The 17,133-nt window shown below is 45.4% G+C and overlaps 1 long non-coding RNA gene across 1 annotated transcript in view; it reads left to right on the top strand.

Annotated features, from left to right (window-relative positions):
* LOC137571775 (uncharacterized) overlaps window positions 1-14,863 on the top strand; it is a 46,840-nt gene extending 31,977 nt beyond the window's left edge. Inside the window, exon 3 of the long non-coding RNA XR_011031431.1 lies at window positions 14,617-14,863. This is a non-coding gene — a long non-coding RNA (uncharacterized lncRNA). The remainder of the gene's footprint in view (window positions 1-14,616) is intronic.
* The last annotated feature ends 2,270 nt before the right edge of the window (window positions 14,864-17,133 follow it).

The raw sequence follows: 17,133 nt of genomic DNA, 5'->3' as shown, positions 1-17,133 counted from the left end.
AACCTGCAGTGTTTTCTTCCTGCTTTCATGTAAGCAGACATATTGTTAATATCCTGTGCCTTCAAATAAGCTTAACTGCCTTATCTGCCGTGGCAGTCAGGTGACTCGGGGAGAGCTCAAATTACAACTTGTAATTAAACACAAATGAGGGGTAATTTGATAGGCTAAATTCTCTAAATACATGTAGGGTGCATTTCTCTGTTTTCCTTTTGTCCTGTGCAAGAGTGCAGGTCCACTTTAAAGGAAATAAATATGGCAACCTCTATATAATTCTCCTTTCAGGTTCCCTTTAATCCCACCAGAAGAAGTGGGTGTGACTTGGAGAAGGGTGTGGCCTTGTTGAGGGGCGGAGTTTAGGGCACCAGAACTTCTGTGCCTGTAGGCTCCTGAGGCGTAAATCCGGCCCTGTTCATGATGCTCGCTGGACAGTGAAAAAACATCCAGTGCATACCCATATCAGAGGCCGGGATCTCAGCTGACAAGTTCAGCAAAGGTCACAAGCAGCCTGGCCAAACATAAACATGCAGCTGCCTTGCCTATAGTCGTTCAGCCTGACCCTCTCTACGGAGTTCTGACCAGATACAGCCTGTGTGCTAAAGCCCAGTCTCTCACCTGCCGTGTCTGTGCTGCCCCACGATCCCCTCAGGGCTCAGCTGCAGGACTTCCACAGTAAGCACTCGCTGGGCTTTTTACGATCAGTCCCAGCGGCATTGCAAGCAAGAAGCACGTGTAGCACAGGGACAGAGCGGGGGGCGGAGTTAAGTGGCCACAACTAATACACTTGGAAAGGGGAGCGGAAAACTTTAAAAGCTGATAACAAGAGGAGCTTGGAAGGGGAGCCAGGGAGGTGGATCTCAGTCTCTGCTCTATAGTCTGCTCTCCCATAAGTAAAAGTAGGAAAGGTCTGGGATTGTATTAACAAGGTCAGAGCAGGAGCATTATTCGTCCCCCCACCCTACTTCAGTGGAACTGCCCCAACTTGATGTGGACGCAGCACGCACCGCTCCAAATCTTTCTGCATTTCCCGGAGAGATGCGAACTACCGGCGATGACTTCATCAGACCCTACAGTCCCCGCCTCTCACATGCTTGCCCTATACTATAGGCACGTGCCTACAGTGCCTAGTGGTAAATCCGGCCCTGATCATGAATGATGTCTGTGACTGCTCACGACAGGATTCCTCTCCCCTATACAGCCCTCCCTGGCTGCTTAGAATTCCTGGACTGTAGTCTGCAGCACTGACAGGTAGGGGCTGCAGAGCAGTGTGTACCTTATATTGAGACAGAAAGATTCAGAAATCAGATCATGCACATAGTGTCACAATGATAAGGGGATCAGGAGGGGTTGGGATCCATTAAAAGGCTGTGGCTGACGGTGACCTGTCAGGTGATCCAGGCTTGTGGAGTGGAGGTAGGAAAAGGTTTCCAGAAAAATAGCAAAATATTTGTTAAAGTGCACCTGGGACCAAAATGACAGCTGTACTTGCACAGGTGAAGTATGGCTGCGCTTGTGTCAGATGAGTGTGGCCACGATCAGATTATCGACATTACTTCAGCTGGAGGGACCCGGGCAGAGGACAGTATGGGAAGCATCTCCTTAGGTAAGTATGTGTTTCTGAATCTGCAGTTTTGTTCTGGTTCTCTTAAAGGATTCAGAAAATATGGTTGTGCCTGTGCTAGCGATTAAAAACAGAACTCAAAATGCTCATTGTGTGAACCAGCCCTTACATCTGCTGCTGGACGAGGTAAAACCTTAGAGTACATGTGCTTAGGTGCATGGAGTTTCGAAATGTGTGGTTTAAAGGGAACCTGCAGCGAAAAGTGTATGAAGGATGCCATATTTATTTCAATGTTGTAGAGAGGAAGGAAGGAGGCACCGCTTCTTTTAAAATCCCTTTATTCCGGTGGGGAATAGCAGTGGGGGCGACAGATGCCTGACAGCTGTTTCGCTGGTTTAAACCAGCTTCTTCAGAGGCAGATTGTACAAAAGACACTGTAAAAACGTTCCTTAAATGCTAAGGTGCGGGCCACTGCTACCTCCCATTTCCTTTCCGCGGGTAAACAACCTCATTGGACAAAAGGTAATGTGAACCGCCTCCATGCCTCTCTATAGGCAGTCACCCGGCCCGCAGCCAATAGCTGTAATCAGCCGTGACCTACCCAGAGGGCTTATCGTCATTGGAAGTCACATGCACCAATAGAATTAGGAGTGGGAGAGAGCCTTGATCCGCCCCCCCTGTCCGGAATAGAGCAAGTCTGTGATCAGCGCGCTGGAGCGCATCCATTACAGAGGAACTTCCGCATTCAGCGGCGGCAGCCTCCCTCATAGAACCACGTGGGAAGCTCTAGCCAATAGGCGAGCAGCGGGTCTCCCCGCATCATTGTCCCACGGTTCTCAATGGTCATTGGCTCTGCCTACCCTATTCAGGGCACGCCTCCTATAAGGAATAAACACAGCTTGAAATCTGTTCCACCGGACAGTATTGTAAACAATAAAAACAATTTAAAACAGCTACCCCGTGGATAATACATAGGACTAGTTTGCTAGAGCAGAATAATGTAACTTACTAAGGATGACAAGCAGCCTAATAGGTATTTCATTATTTTTCTATAGATCTACACTTTTACCTGGGTCATAACTAGACATAGAGAGGGGATTTCAGTAGGGACTAAGGAAGCAGTGCAACTCGTTTCTGTCATTTAAACCTAAAGGGCCACAAGCTTTTGTTAAGAAATGATTCTAGCCTCTTGCTGTAATAGCATAATCTCACGATTACCTCCTCTACGAGGTGGAGGAACTGTCAAAATGCCCCAAAATTGCATTCCATAGGATCAGCAGGACAGCCAGGCAACTGGTATAGCCTTAAAGTGGATGTGAACTCAGAACTTTCTCTCTGCCCCAAAAGATACAAAACAGCATAATAACAATTAAAGAAAAACATTTTTATTACATCCAATACAAATTCTGCAATGAACCTGCAGTGTCTTCTTCCTGCTTTCATGTAAGCAGACATATTGTTAATATCCTGTGCCTTCAAATAAGCTTATCTGCCATGGCAGTCAGGTGACTCGGGGAGAGATCAAATTACAACTTGTAATTAAACACAAATGAGGGGTAATTTGATAGGCTAAATTCTCTAAATACATGTAGGGTGCATTTCTCTGTTATCCTTTTGTCCTGTGCAAGAGTGCAGGTCCACTTTAAAGGAAATAAATATGGCAACCTCTATATAATTCTCCTTTCAGGTTCCCTTTAATCCCACCAGAAGAAGTGGGTGTGACTTGGAGAAGGGTGTGGCCTTGTTGAGGGGCGGAGTTTAGGGCACCAGAACTTCTGAGGCGTAAATCCGGCCCTGCCCACATCTAGTGCAATTGGGTGATGCCTAGGGATAGAGCTTCTGCAGTCATGCTGAGGTGAAATAGACCGTGTGTATGATTTTTAGGAAGATCAGCCTATCTCAAGCCGATGCTAAGCTAGTCAGATAGTCCTGGTTGGCACTCTCCCGTTCCTCCCCTTCCAGCCCCTCAATATCCCCCTTCCATCAATGAATACATCTCTCTGTTACTCCCACACTTTCTCCCAGTAAACAGTCGTATATAGCAGAAAGTGATTATATTGACCACCTGAATTATCAAAAATTGTCCCAGACCATCTGCCACTAAAGTGATTCTATTGGAACAGAACTGTGCCTGCATAGCATGCCTGAAGAGCATCAAGAACAGTCCACCAGCTTATACATACAACTCTTGATGCCCACTTGTGCTATCTTTGCTGAGTTGGCATACAGTCATACAGTGGAGTCTTCTGCCATGCCTCTGAGTTATTAAAGTAAGAAACTTATTGTCCTGTTGGCTTTGTATGGCAGAAGGCATGCACAGACTCATGCAGGAGCTATGCTTAATTGAAGTGACTGCTCTGTGACTGTGAGTAACTGGTGTTTTAAGCCTCTGGTGTTGTTCTCAGTGCCATTCTGAGCTCTGCTCACGTGCATGTACTGTTGCAGTAGCATTCATCAATTCCAGGTCTTGGTCGCTGAGCCATTGCAGGGACGCCGGAGAAGACCACAGCTACAGTGAGGGACACAGGCACTTCTAGGGGCTGGAAGAAGCACAGGTAAGTAAAAAAGTACATACCGTACTGATTTCACCTCGGAAATCCAGATACATAAAAACAAAAAACTGGGGCTTCCTCCAGCCCCTGGCAGCCTATCTGTCACTTGCTGCAGCTCTGGTGTCCGTAGATCCCCTCTGTTGCAGATGCTGACCTCGCCAGGTCAGCATCTACTGTGCCTGCGTGAGCGCAAGGCCGCTCCGCTCATGATCGTGCTCACGTAGCCTGGAGTGTTCTGCACAGGCCTATAATCCCCTGCGCACGCTATGCAGCCATAGCGCACACAGTTAAATTACGCTGGGCTCAGATAGTTTAAAGAGCGCTTTGTTACACTTAACAAGCACTCCACTGAACCCACCCGGAGCCCAACGGGCCCAGTAGCTGCAACGTATGATATTCCTGCACTTTGATTGGCCCAATAGCCTGACTTTCAAGTGATAGGCAGCCTACAGGGCCAATCATAGTGCAGGAATATCATACTTAGAAGCTACCGGACCCGCCGGGGTCCAGGTGGGTTCAGTGGATCGCTTGTTAAGTGTAACGAAGCGCTCTTTACACTATTGGAGCCAAGCATAATTTAACTGTGCAAGCTATGGCTGCATACCGTGCGCAGGGTTTTATAACACTGATCCATTGCACTTTTTCTCTTAAGTTTTCTCCAAAGAGATCATTTTCATGTTCTGTTTAAAATAACTTTTCAGCATTTTGCAATTGAAAAAAAATACCAAAAAGTAGGTGAAATAGTTTCAATATGTCAAAATTCTGAGTATTTTTTTCTTGCCAGTGGCTTAAAATGCATTTTATTGATAATATGTAAAATACCACCTAGGAGAAAACTTAGGAGAAAAAGTGGATTTGATTGGACCTTATGGCCTATATGCAATTCATTTTTTCACCTGAGTTATCTCCTAGGAGATAATTTTCATTTTCTTTGTAAACTAAATTTTCAGCATTTTACAATCGTAAAAGTACCCACAAGTTGGTGAAAAAGTACTATCAAATGTGTTTTGAGTATTTTCTTGCTTGTTGGTGACTTAAAAGGCGTTTTATGACAAGTTGTAAAAATATCACCTAGGAGAAAAGTCAGTAGAAAAAGTTTATTGCATATGGGCCTATCTGTCTTAAAGGACACCTGAAGTGAAAGGAATATGGAAGCTGCCATATTTATTTCCTTTTAAGCAATACCAGTTGCTGGCTATCCTGCTGATCCTCGGCCTCTAATACTTTTTAGCCATAGACCCTGAACAAGCATGCAGCAGATCAGCTGTTTCTGACATTATTGTCAGATCTGACAAGATTATCTGCATGCTTATGTCTGGTGTGATTCCGACATTACTGCAGCCAAATAGATCAGCAAAGCTGCCAGGTAACTAGTATTGTTTAAAAGTAAATACAAATGGCAGGCCCCATATACTTCTTGCTTCAGCTTCCCTTCAAGAGAGGACATTAGAATATGTGCTCTCAATCTTTTCATAGGTTGATGTACTGTATTCTTGCATGTTGCATTATGCATGTTATAGGGCCAGACTTAGGTCACATATAAATTCAGGAGAGCCTCTATGTGGCATGTGTGACTAAGCAAAATAATGCCATTTTTTGCAGACTATGGGCAGGTGCATACCTAAAAGTGTTAGCGTAATCGCAAACGCTAGGCGTTTTTTGAAGCATTTTTTCAAAGCAATTTCAGGCATGTGCCTAGTGATTTTTTTTTTAGGTATGCCTAGTAATTTTTGGAGCGTTTTGTTGTAGCCGTTGTTTTTTTTACAGTTTCACCTATAACAACAACTGTACCAAAAAAGTGCTTCAAAAATCGATCTGTTCAGTGCTTTTTAGAGTGATTTTCCAATTTTCCTATACTTAACATTGAGGCTGAATCGCCTCAAAAATGCTGCAGGACCCGTGTTTGCATTTCTCTAAAGCGTAAGTAAGGTAAAAATGACAGACCCTGTCATAACAGGCTCTGTCTCAATGAGAACTGATGGGGGGAGGTCACGGGGTTAAATACTTACATGTTTTGTAAGTGAATGGGCTTCGACTCGTTTGTTTTTTTTGTAAATCTCTGCTGAAGCTGGGCTACTCCCATCTGCCCAGCCTCAGCCCGCTCCCAGCTCAGCAGCCTAATTGGTGGCTGCCAAGCTGGGGGCGACCTGCAGCAACGCAGGCTGAGGTTTCTGAAGAGCTTTGGAAACAGCTTTAGAAGCATGGCAGCGGCTGCATTGCCAAGGAGGGGGGTGGAGCCTCACCTGTGACCTGAAGACGTCAGAACAGGTAGTTATTTAAACGTGTGAACCCCCCCCCCCCCCCCCTATCCATGCTCATTAAAGTGAACCAGAGATTGGTCACTAGCGCTTATTTATACTTACCCGGGGCGCGCTCCCATTCACTACAGTGCTCTGCGCCTGCACAGTGGTGCTGTGTACTGTGCAGGTCCAGAAGGCTCCAGGGGATGTGAACACGGCAGGGGTGCCCGCGCAGCCGAGCCACGCATGCGCAGAAGACCTAGACTGGTGTCGACTGACCGGATTACCGGCAGTCGTAGCTCCAGAACGGAGGGGCCGTCGAAGACGTCGAGGGACTCAGCGCTGCTCATGGGGCTGGAGGAAGCCCCAGGTAGGTATAAAGTAAGCGTAGTGTACCATCTCTGGTACACTTTAAGACAGAGCCTGTCATTTTTTACCTTAGGTACTGTTTAACACAGGGCTATTATATTACTTTTATGTGTTAACCTCCCTGGCGGTTCATTTCTGTCTGGAATTAGGAGTCAAAAGCGGTACATTTTTTTTTTTTTCAAGAATTTTAGACCTCCAATTCTTAAGTCTTATCTCACCAAAATATATCAGAATAGAGGCCTGGTAGACATTCTGCATATAAATAAAAGACTGGAACACAAATTTGCTGAAATAATTAAATTTATCAATAAACTGAAAAAATAGGAAAACTGTACAAATAAGGCAGCAAGAAGATAATTATACACATTATGTACATGTATACTTAGTACTCCTCCCGTGTATGATAAGTTTTAAAGCAGGGAGCAGCACAGAGTCCAACATTGCAGTCAGGGCAGTAGATGCGCGACTCCTTCCTGACTTTTTTGCCCCTCTTATCGGTCTTGGAGCAGCACACCACACATGTCCTGGTGGGTGTGGTTTTTTTGGCAGTGGGAGGTATGTGCTCCGGGAAGTGCCGGCCAGTGAGTCGCTCCGGGTTAACGACATAGGAGGCACGTCGCCCGGTTCTGGCATCTGTGGCAGTCTGGTACCGCAAACAAATACACTCGCACATCCTCCATATGTAGTCCGCGTGAGTAATTGGCCTTTCACTGCGCTGCTTGTAAAGAATATAAGAATTCCACAGAGACTGCTCCAGAAGATGTCGGAATTTCTTTTTATAGTACTTCTGCTGCTGCTTGCGGACTGCGGGATAAAATGTCACTGCTTGGTCCGTTCTGTCCACTCCACCCATTGTTTGGTTGTAGTCCACCACAACCTGCGGCTTCTGTATTTCCTTTCCTCCTCTCGTTTTGGTGGGAACAGTGCAGGTGTCGTGGACCGTGGAAAGGAGACAAACGTCTTTTTTATCCCGCCAGCGGAGAGCCAGCATCTTTCCTTTCTGCCAAGCAGCTATGTCCCCGGGTTTCAATTTCTGCTTCCCAAAAGATGTAGGCATCTCCCGCCTGTTCGACCTAACTGTGCCGTAGGCATCAGTGCGACGCTTTATGAGGATCTCAAAGAGTTCCGGGGAAGAATAAAAATTTCCGTGGTGACACAATATCCCTTGTCCAGTAACAGCTCAGCAAGTGATAAAACGGAACTTGTCGCCACTCCATAGTCGCTGAACCGGGGATTGAACTTTGTTCCCTTTCCGATGTACCCGGTTGAAGATTCACACAACATATAAGATTTGATTCCAAAGCGGGCCCGCTTAGAAGCTATAAATTGCAGCCAGCTCAGCCTCCCCTTGTAAGCCATCAGGCTCTCATCCACGGATATATCCCGCTCTGGAACATACGTGGTCCTGAAGTTCTCCACCACCATCTCGTACACTTCCCAGATTTTTTTCAGTTTGGGAGCAGGGTGAGTGGACTCCTCAAAGGTGTCGTTATTGGCGAAATGGAGAAATTTCATGATGAGCGAAAACCGGTACTCGCTCATCACCGTACCAAAGAACGGGGTTGCTATCATTTTGTTGGTGGTCTAATACCACTTCTGCAGGGGCTTCCCCACCACCCCCTGCAGAATGATAAGTCCCAAAAATAGCCAAATATCTTCTTTGGTGACCGGCTCCCAGGTCCTGCTTCTTGAGAAGGGGCGTCGTGGAGCAGCCAGTTGTTGGGTGGCATAACGATTAGTCTCCTCCACAATCTTCTCAATAACGGCCTCATCAAAGAAGAGCTGCAGGTAGGCCAGGGTGTTGTGCTCACACACTTTCTTCAGGCCAGGCTCCCCAGTAAAAGGAAAACGGGGGGGGCGGTGGCGGTGCCTGAGAAAGGTCAACGGGGCACCAGACCCGGACATCGCTAACATCCGTGGTGATGGAATTGCTGTCACTACCTGGGTCGGATGAGAGGTCCACAGGTGCGTCACTGTTGCTTGAGTCCGCCAGTGACTGCAAATCGCTGTCCTCCAACTCCACCAGCGATTCCGCAGCGAGCTGCCTTCTTGAAGCGGACGCCATAGCAAACTACAGGCAGACAGAGGTTGGTGAAAACGGCAGGCAGAGAGTTGTCAAAATCCAGGCAAACATCGGTACACAGTAAATCAATCAAAGTCCAGGCAAAATCAGTGCAGGGAGAAGGCAGAGAGAATAGTCAAAAATCCAGGCAAAAATCAGTAACGGATATCCAATAATCAGTAATCAATCAATCAGCAACTCACAGATCAAACAGCCAGCAGCCACGGTCTCCAGAGAGCAAATGGCAACATTGAATTGAAGACAAACTAACTTGTATTCAATTCAATGCTACTTGTGGCCAATCAGATCACTTGTCGGTTTTTTTTTTTTTTTCATTTCTGCCTCCCTACCCCTGTGGCCAATCAGATCATTTGTGTCATTTTTATTTTTTTCCTCTCCCTCCCCCTGTGGCCAATCACATTGTTTATTATATTATACTTTGTTGCTTCTCCCTCCCTACCCCCTGTGTCCAATCACAGTCATTTATTTATTTTTATTTTTTTTCCCCTGACTCCCTCTCTCCTTCCCCCATGACCCCACGCCGCCGCCCGACGTCACGCCACACCTCCGCGCCATGCCACCGATTGGCCGCCGGGTCCCCGGAAGATCAGCCAGGTAATGGGGACTCCGGCGGCCGGGAGGGAGAAGCCTGGGTCCCGCTGTGCAGCGCGATCAGCACGCGGGACCCCGAGAGACACTGCGCAGCATGTTTTAGCCAGCCCGACCTGTGTTCGGGCTCACCGCTTTCAGCACACAAAGCGGAGTCCGAACACAGGTCGGGCTTACCGCCAGGGGGGTTAAACTGGACTTCTGCTGTGAAAACTTTAGTTTCAAGATTAAGGTAATTTAATCCAAGCAGCAGCGGAGCAGTGCTTTTCAGCGCTGCTAGATTTGGGCGCAGCCAGCGCTGCCATAGACTATAAAGGGATTCAGTCTATAGCGGCGCTCAGTGAGTAACGTCAGCGCCGTCAGAAGACGCAGCCGAGGTTGCTTAAAAATCATAATAATTCGGCTTCCAGCAAGCGCTGGAAGCCGAATTATTTCATTCCCCCACTATCCATGGCGGCCTGGAGGGGGGATAGTAATTAATTCGGGCCGGACTTGTGCAGAAGCAGGACCAGCCATATAACAGCTGGATCCTGCGCCCAAGTCTACCAGCGCCGAATTCAAATGTACTCAGCAGCAGGGCTGAAGGCTACAGACTTTGTGGTCAGGGTTGATATTGTTTGTCTCACATTGTTCAGGGCAGTGGTGTAGCTAAGGAGCTCTGGGCCCTGGTGCAAATTTAACATTGGGGCCCCTCAAGCATGCTATAGATAACAATTGATAGAACACTAGAACACACCAAAACCAATCGAGGACAACCACAGTGTCAGAGGTGCAAGAAGGGGATGGGAAACTGTGTGTAAATGATTACTACTATTCAAAACATCTATAGAAGTGAATATTATCAGGACCAATATAGAGCTAAAACTGTGCTTGAGGTGTGGGCCCCTCAGGGCCCCGATGCAGTCGCTACCTCAGCACCTCCTATTGCTACGCTACTGGTTCAGGGCATAGATTTAGTTCTACGGCCTAGGGCACACCAAAACCCGCTAGCAGATCCGCAAAATGCTAGCAGATTTTGAAACGCTTTTTCTTATTTTTCTGTAGCGTTTCAGCTAGCATTTTGCGGTTTTGGGTAGCGGTTTTGGTGTAGTAGATTTCATATATTGTTACAGTAAAGATGTTACTGAACAGCTTCTGTAACAAAAACGTCTGCAAAACCGCTCTGAACTGCCGTTTTTCAGAGCGGTTTGCATTTTTTCTATACTTTACATTGGAGGCAGAAACGCCTCCGCAATCCAAAAAATGCCTCACCCCGGGAGTATGCGTTTCAGCAAAACGCCTCCCGCTCTGGTGTGAACCACCCCATTGAGATACATTGACCAAGCGTATCCGCAGCTGCAAGCGGCTGCAAAAACGCCAAAAAACCCGCTCGGTGTGCACCAGCCCTACGAGAAGATTGCAGTTACAAGCTTGGAAATCTGTACTACGGAAAGCAGCTGGTGAGGGGGTTGAAGTGATTCATTCAACATCAGCTAATCACATAAGAACAAGTTCTCTCACTGAATGCCTACAAGGAATTTGAAAAACATTCCCGCCTAGATTTAGAACAAACCTTTTTAAACTTTTAATATTTCTAAACTGATACTGATGGCTTTAAAGCGGACCTGAACTCAGAACTTTGTCTCTGCTCTAAAAGATACACAACAGCATAACAACCTTTAAAGAAAAACATTTCTTTGTTACAGCTGATACAAATCTTACAATAAATATGTAGTGTTTCTACTTCCTGCTTTAATGGAAGCCAACATATGTGCTTTCAAATTAGCTTATCTGCCATCTCTGCTGTGGCAGTCATGTGACACAGGGGGGAGATCAAATTACAACTTGTGATTAGACACAGATGAGGGGGAATTAGACAGGCTAAACTCTCTAAATACACGCAGGGTGCATTTCTCTCTGTTTTCTTCTCTCCTGTGCAAGAGTTCAGGTCCACTTTAAGGCCTCTTGCACACGATTCCGATTCAGATTCCGCTTTTTAATCGGTTTTTACATCCGATTTAGATTCAGATTTGCAGTGTGCAGGGAGCAAACTGCAAATCGGAATTGGAATCGGATGTAAAAACTGATTAAAAAGCGGAATCTGAATCGGAATCGCTTTCAGTGTGCAAGAGGCCTAAGAGTTCCTATTTTGGCATGTAGCATGATTAACATACCTGTATTTCTTTATCTTTTTTATTTTTAATAACCCAAGGCTATACAGGGGCTTGCAAAAGTATTCAGCCCCTTGAAGTTTTCCACATTTTGTCACATTACTGCCACAAACATTAATCAATTTTATTGGAATTCCACATGAAAGACCAATGTGACACAGGGGGGAGATCAAATTACAACTTGTGATTAGACACAGATGAGGGGGAATTAGACAGGCTAAACTCTCTAAATACACGCAGGGTGCATTTCTCTCTGTTTTCTTCTGTCCTGTGCAAGAGTTCAGGTCCACTTTAAAGAGACTCCGTAAAAATTGCATCCTGTTTTTTTATCATCCTACATGTTCCAAAAGCTATTCTAATGTGTTCTGGCTAACTGCAGCACTTTCTACTATGACAGTCTCTGTAATAAATCAATGTATCTTTCCCCTGTCAGGGCTCGTTTCCACTGTTGCGACGCGATTTCGGCCGCATTCCGACGCTTGTAAAAACGCATGCGGATGCGTTTCCGCATGCGTTTTTACCCGCGATTTCGCGTGCGATTTCGCATGGCAGGGTGCCATGCGAAATTAACCATGACACTGCCAGGGCAAAATAACATTGAAAAGGTGCGAAATCGCCCGCGAATTCGCGGGTAAAAACGCATGTAAAAACGCATGCGTTTTTACTATTAAATACATTAGCGGCGATTCGCCCGCATTCCTGAGGCACGCGAATCTGCACGACCCTGTCGTGCAGATTTTCCCCGCACAGAAAAACGCCGCCGCCGCCGCACACGTGGAAACAACCCCATACAGTAACATTAAGTATGCGAATCCGCATGCAGTGCCCGCATGCGGATTCGCTACAGTGGAAACGAGCCCTCAGACTTGTCGGCCTGTGTCTGGAAGGCTGCCAAGTTCTTCAGTGTTGTGGTTCTGCTATGAACTCACCCTTTCTGGCCCCTCTATGCACACTGCCTGTGTGTTATTTAGATAAGAGAGAAGAGAGAAGCTGCTCTAATCAGCTGGATAAATCATCCTCTGAGCTGGCTGGGCTTTCACATACTGAGGAATTACAAACAAGGGCAAAGCTGTTTGCAAGAAGAAAAGAGCAGCCTGAAACTTCAGTGCATGGGGGAAAGAAACACACAAATGATCTCTTGAGATTCAAAAGGAATGCTGTATACAGCCTGCTTATGTATGGATGTATTTTCTATGTGTGGACATACTGTACATCAACCTACTTCCTGTTTTGGTGGCCATTTTGTTTGTTTACAAACAAACTTTTTAAAACTGTTTTTAACCACTTTTAATGCGGCGAGGAGCGGCAAAATTGTGACAGAGGGTAATAGGAGATGTCCCCTAACGCACTGGTATGTTTACTTTTGAGCGATTTTAACAATACAGATTCTCTTTAAGGTCTCTTGCACACGATTCCGATTCAGATTCCGCTTTTTAATCGGTTTTTACATCCGATTCAGATTTGCAGTGTGCAGGGAGCAAACTGCAAATCGGAATTGGAATCGGATGTAAAAACTGATTAAAAAGCGGAATCTGAATCGGAATCGCTTTCAGTGTGCAAGAGGCCTAAGAGTTCCTATTTTGGCATGTAGCATGATTAACATACCTGTATTTCTTTATCTTTTTTATTTTTAATAACCCAAGGCTATACAGGGGCTTGCAAAAGTATTCAGCCCCTTGAAGTTTTCCACATTTTGTCACATTACTGCCACAAACATGAATCAATTTTATTGGAATTCCACATGAAAGACCAATACAAAGTGCTGTACATGTGAGAAGTGGAACGGAAATCATACATGATTCCAAGCATTTTTTTTACAAAGAAATAACTGCAAAGTGGGGTGTGCGTAATTATTCAGCCCCCTGAGGGCTGGTGCACACCGAGCGGCTTTTTCAGCGTTTTCAGATCCGCTTGCGGCTGCGGATCTGCTTGGTCAATGTATCTCAATGGGGTGGTGCACACCAGAGCGGGAGGCGTTTTGCCGAAACGAAAAATGCCTGGGTGAGGCATTTTTTGGATTGTGGATGCGTTTCTGCCTCAATGTTAAGTATAGAAAAAACGCAAACCGCTCTGAAAAACGGCACTTCAGAGCGGTTTGCCGGGCGTTTTTTGTTACAGTAGCTGTTCAGTAACAGCTTTACTGTAACAATACAGGAAATCTACTACACCAAAAACGCTAGACAAAACCGCAAACCGCTAGCTGAAACGCTACAGAAAAAGAAGAAAAAGAGTTCAAAATCTGCTAGCATTTTGCGGATCTGCTAGCGGTTTTTGGTGTGCACCAGGCCTGAGTCAATACTTTGTAGAACCACCTTTTGCTGCAGTTACAGCTGCCAGTCTTTTAGGGTATGTCTCTACCAGCTTTGCACATCTAGAGACTGAAATCCTTGCCCATTCTTCTTTGCAAAACAGCTCCAGCTCACTCAGATTAGATGGACAGCGTTTGTGAACTGCAGTTTTCAGATCTTGCCACAGTTTCTCGATTGGATTTAGATCTGGACTTTGACTGGGCCATTCTAACACATGGATATGTTTTGTTTTAAACCATTCCATTGTTGCCCTGGCTTAATGTTTAGGGTCGTTGTCCTGCTGGAAGGTGAACCTCAGCCCCAGTCTCAAGTCTTTTGCAGACTCCAAGAGGTTTTCTTCCAAGATTGCCCTGTATTTGGCTCCATCCATCTTCCCATCAACTCTGACCAGATTCCCTGTCCCTGCTGAAGAGAAGCACCCCCAGAGCATGATGCTGCCACCACCATATTTGACAGTGGGGATGGTGTGTTCAGAGTGATGTGCAGTGTTAGTTTTCCGCCACACATAGCGTTTTGCATTTTGGCCAAACAGTTCTATTTTGGACTCATCTGACCAGAGCACCTTCTTCCACTTGTTTGCCGAGTCCCCCATAAGGCTTGTGGCAAACTGCAAACGGGACTTCTTATGCTTTTCTGTTAACAATGGCTTTGTTCTTGCCACTCTTCCATTGCTCACTAATCTTTCCATGAATTGTCAGTGCACAGCAAAGATTAATGCTTCAGGCCCATTATCGCTGTCTTATTTCATAATGAATCTGTTTTTACAGCGGACCTGAACTCAGAATTTCCTCTCTGCGTTACCCTGCAGGAGGAGGAGCCCACCAGCGAACAGGTGAGTGTGCCCTCTGCTGCCAACACTCTCTATGGGCCCAAGAAAGAACTATTGTAGACCTGACCGCCCCTCTTGGAGCATCTTTCTGCACACAGGGCAGCATTTAGTTAGACATTCTAAAGTTGTAGTGTGAATATTGACAGTATAGTATAATATACATATACATATCCTACCTAATAAAACCTAAGTGTCCCTGTGTCCGAGGTTTTTTGTAACTGTGCAGATGCGCGGCAAGTGTGGGCGTGCGGCGTTGCGTATATATATATATATATATATATATATATATATATATATATATAATATATATATATATTTTATTTATTTTTTACAGTATGAAAAAGATGGCATACTGCCACGTGCAGCGCCATCTGGGATGTTTTCCCTGATGACTTGAGAGCACTTATACCAGCTCTTCCTACCAGCCAGCCGGGCTTTCGGAAAAGAGGTACATGTACTCTATGTACACCCCAATCATCAGGGTGTGCCAGTATGGATGATCCTATCAACTGAGCGTGGCGCATCAGGACAGGCATACTGACACTCAAGGCAAAACAGGGAAACCATAATCAACTTCCATTGGTCTCAGACCTATGAAAGGACACTGGCCTCTACCTGCCCCACCCACATCCAAATTGCTAGTAGCTCATTAATCAGTGTCCCAGACTATACAACCTGTGTTCACATTATGGTGACAGCAATACAAGTCTAAAATGTTACAACTCCTGGGGTATACAGATTCAATAGGGAAGCCTTGCTCCTTAATATTTTGTATTTATATTTTATTAAATATAAATATTTAGCCTTAAACTAGTTTGCTTTATTAAAGATCGTTCCTGATATGTACAGTGGAGGAAATAATTATTTGACCCCTCACTGATTTTGTAAGTTTGTCCAATGACAAAGAAATGAAAAGTCTCAGAACAGTTTAATTTCAATGGTAGGTTTATTTTAACAGTGGCAGATAGCACATCAAAAGGAAAATCGAAAAAATAACCTTAAATAAAAGATAGCAACTGATTTGCATTTCATTGAGTGAAATAAGTTTTTGAACCCCTACCAACCATTAAGAGTTCTGGCTCCCACAGAGTGGTTAGACACTTCTACTCAATTAGTCACCCTCATTAAGGACACCTATCTTAACTAGTCACCTGTATAAAAGACACCTGTCCACAGAATCAATCAATCAAGCAGACTCCAAACTCTCCAACATGGGAAAGACCAAAGAGCTGTCCAAGGATGTCAGAGACAAAATTGTAGACCTGCACAAGGCTGGAATGGGATACAAAACCATTAGCAAGAAGCTGGGAGAGAAGGTGACAACTGTTGGTGCGATTGTTCGAAAATGGAAGGAGCACAAAATGACCATCAATCGACCTCGCTCTGGGGCTCCACGCAAGATCTCACCTCGTGGGGTGTCAATGGTTCTGAGAAAGGTGAAAAAACATCCTAGAACTACACGGGAGGAGTTAGTGAATGACCTCAAATTAGCAGGGACCACAGTCACCAAGAAAACCATTGGAAACACATTACACCGCAATGGATTAAAATCCTGCAGGGCTCGCAAGGTCCCCCTGCTCAAGAAGGCACATGTGCAGGCCCGTCTGAAGTTTGCCAATGAACACCTGAATGATTTTGTGAGTGACTGGGAGAAGGTGCTGTGGTCTGATGAGACCAAAATAGAGCTCTTTGGCATTAACTCAACTCGCTGTGTTTGGAGGAAGAAAAATGCTGCCTATGACCCCCAAAATACCGTCCCCACCGTCAAGCATGGGGGTGGAAACATTTTGCTTTGGGGGTGTTTTTCTGCTAAGGGCACAGGACAACTTAATCGCATTAACGGGAAAATGGACGGAGCCATGTATCGTGAAATCCTGAACGACAACCTCCTTCCCTCTGCCAGGAAACTGAAAATGGGTCGTGGATGGGTGTTCCAGCACGACAATGACCCAAAACATACAGCAAAGGCAACAAAGGAGTGGCTCAAGAAGAAGCACATTAAGGTCATGGAGTGGCCTAGTCAGTCTCCGGACCTTAATCCAATAGAAAACCTATGGAGGGAGCTCAAGCTCAGAGTTGCACAGAGACAGCCTCGAAACCTTAGGGATTTAGAGATGATCTGCAAAGAGGAGTGGACCAACATTCCTCCTAAAATGTGTGCAAACTTGGTCATCAATTACAAGAAACGTTTGACCTCTGTGCTTGCAAACAAGGGTGTTTCCACTAAGTATTAAGTCTTTTATTGTTAGAGGGTTCAAAAACTTATTTCACTCAATGAAATGCAAATCAGTTGCTATCTTTTATTTAAGGTTATTTTTTCGATTTTCCTTTTGATGTGCTATCTGCCACTGTTAAAATAAACCTACCATTGAAATGATACTGTTCTGAGACTTTTCATTTATTTGTCATTGGACAAACTTACAAAATCAGTGAGGGGTCAAATAATTATTTCCTC

This window comes from Hyperolius riggenbachi, chromosome 4, assembly GCF_040937935.1.
Source record: "Hyperolius riggenbachi isolate aHypRig1 chromosome 4, aHypRig1.pri, whole genome shotgun sequence".
Taxonomy (NCBI): Eukaryota; Metazoa; Chordata; class Amphibia; order Anura; family Hyperoliidae; genus Hyperolius; species Hyperolius riggenbachi.
The sequence above is the reverse complement of the archived record's forward strand: the minus strand, read 5'-3'. Positions and strand labels throughout refer to the sequence as shown.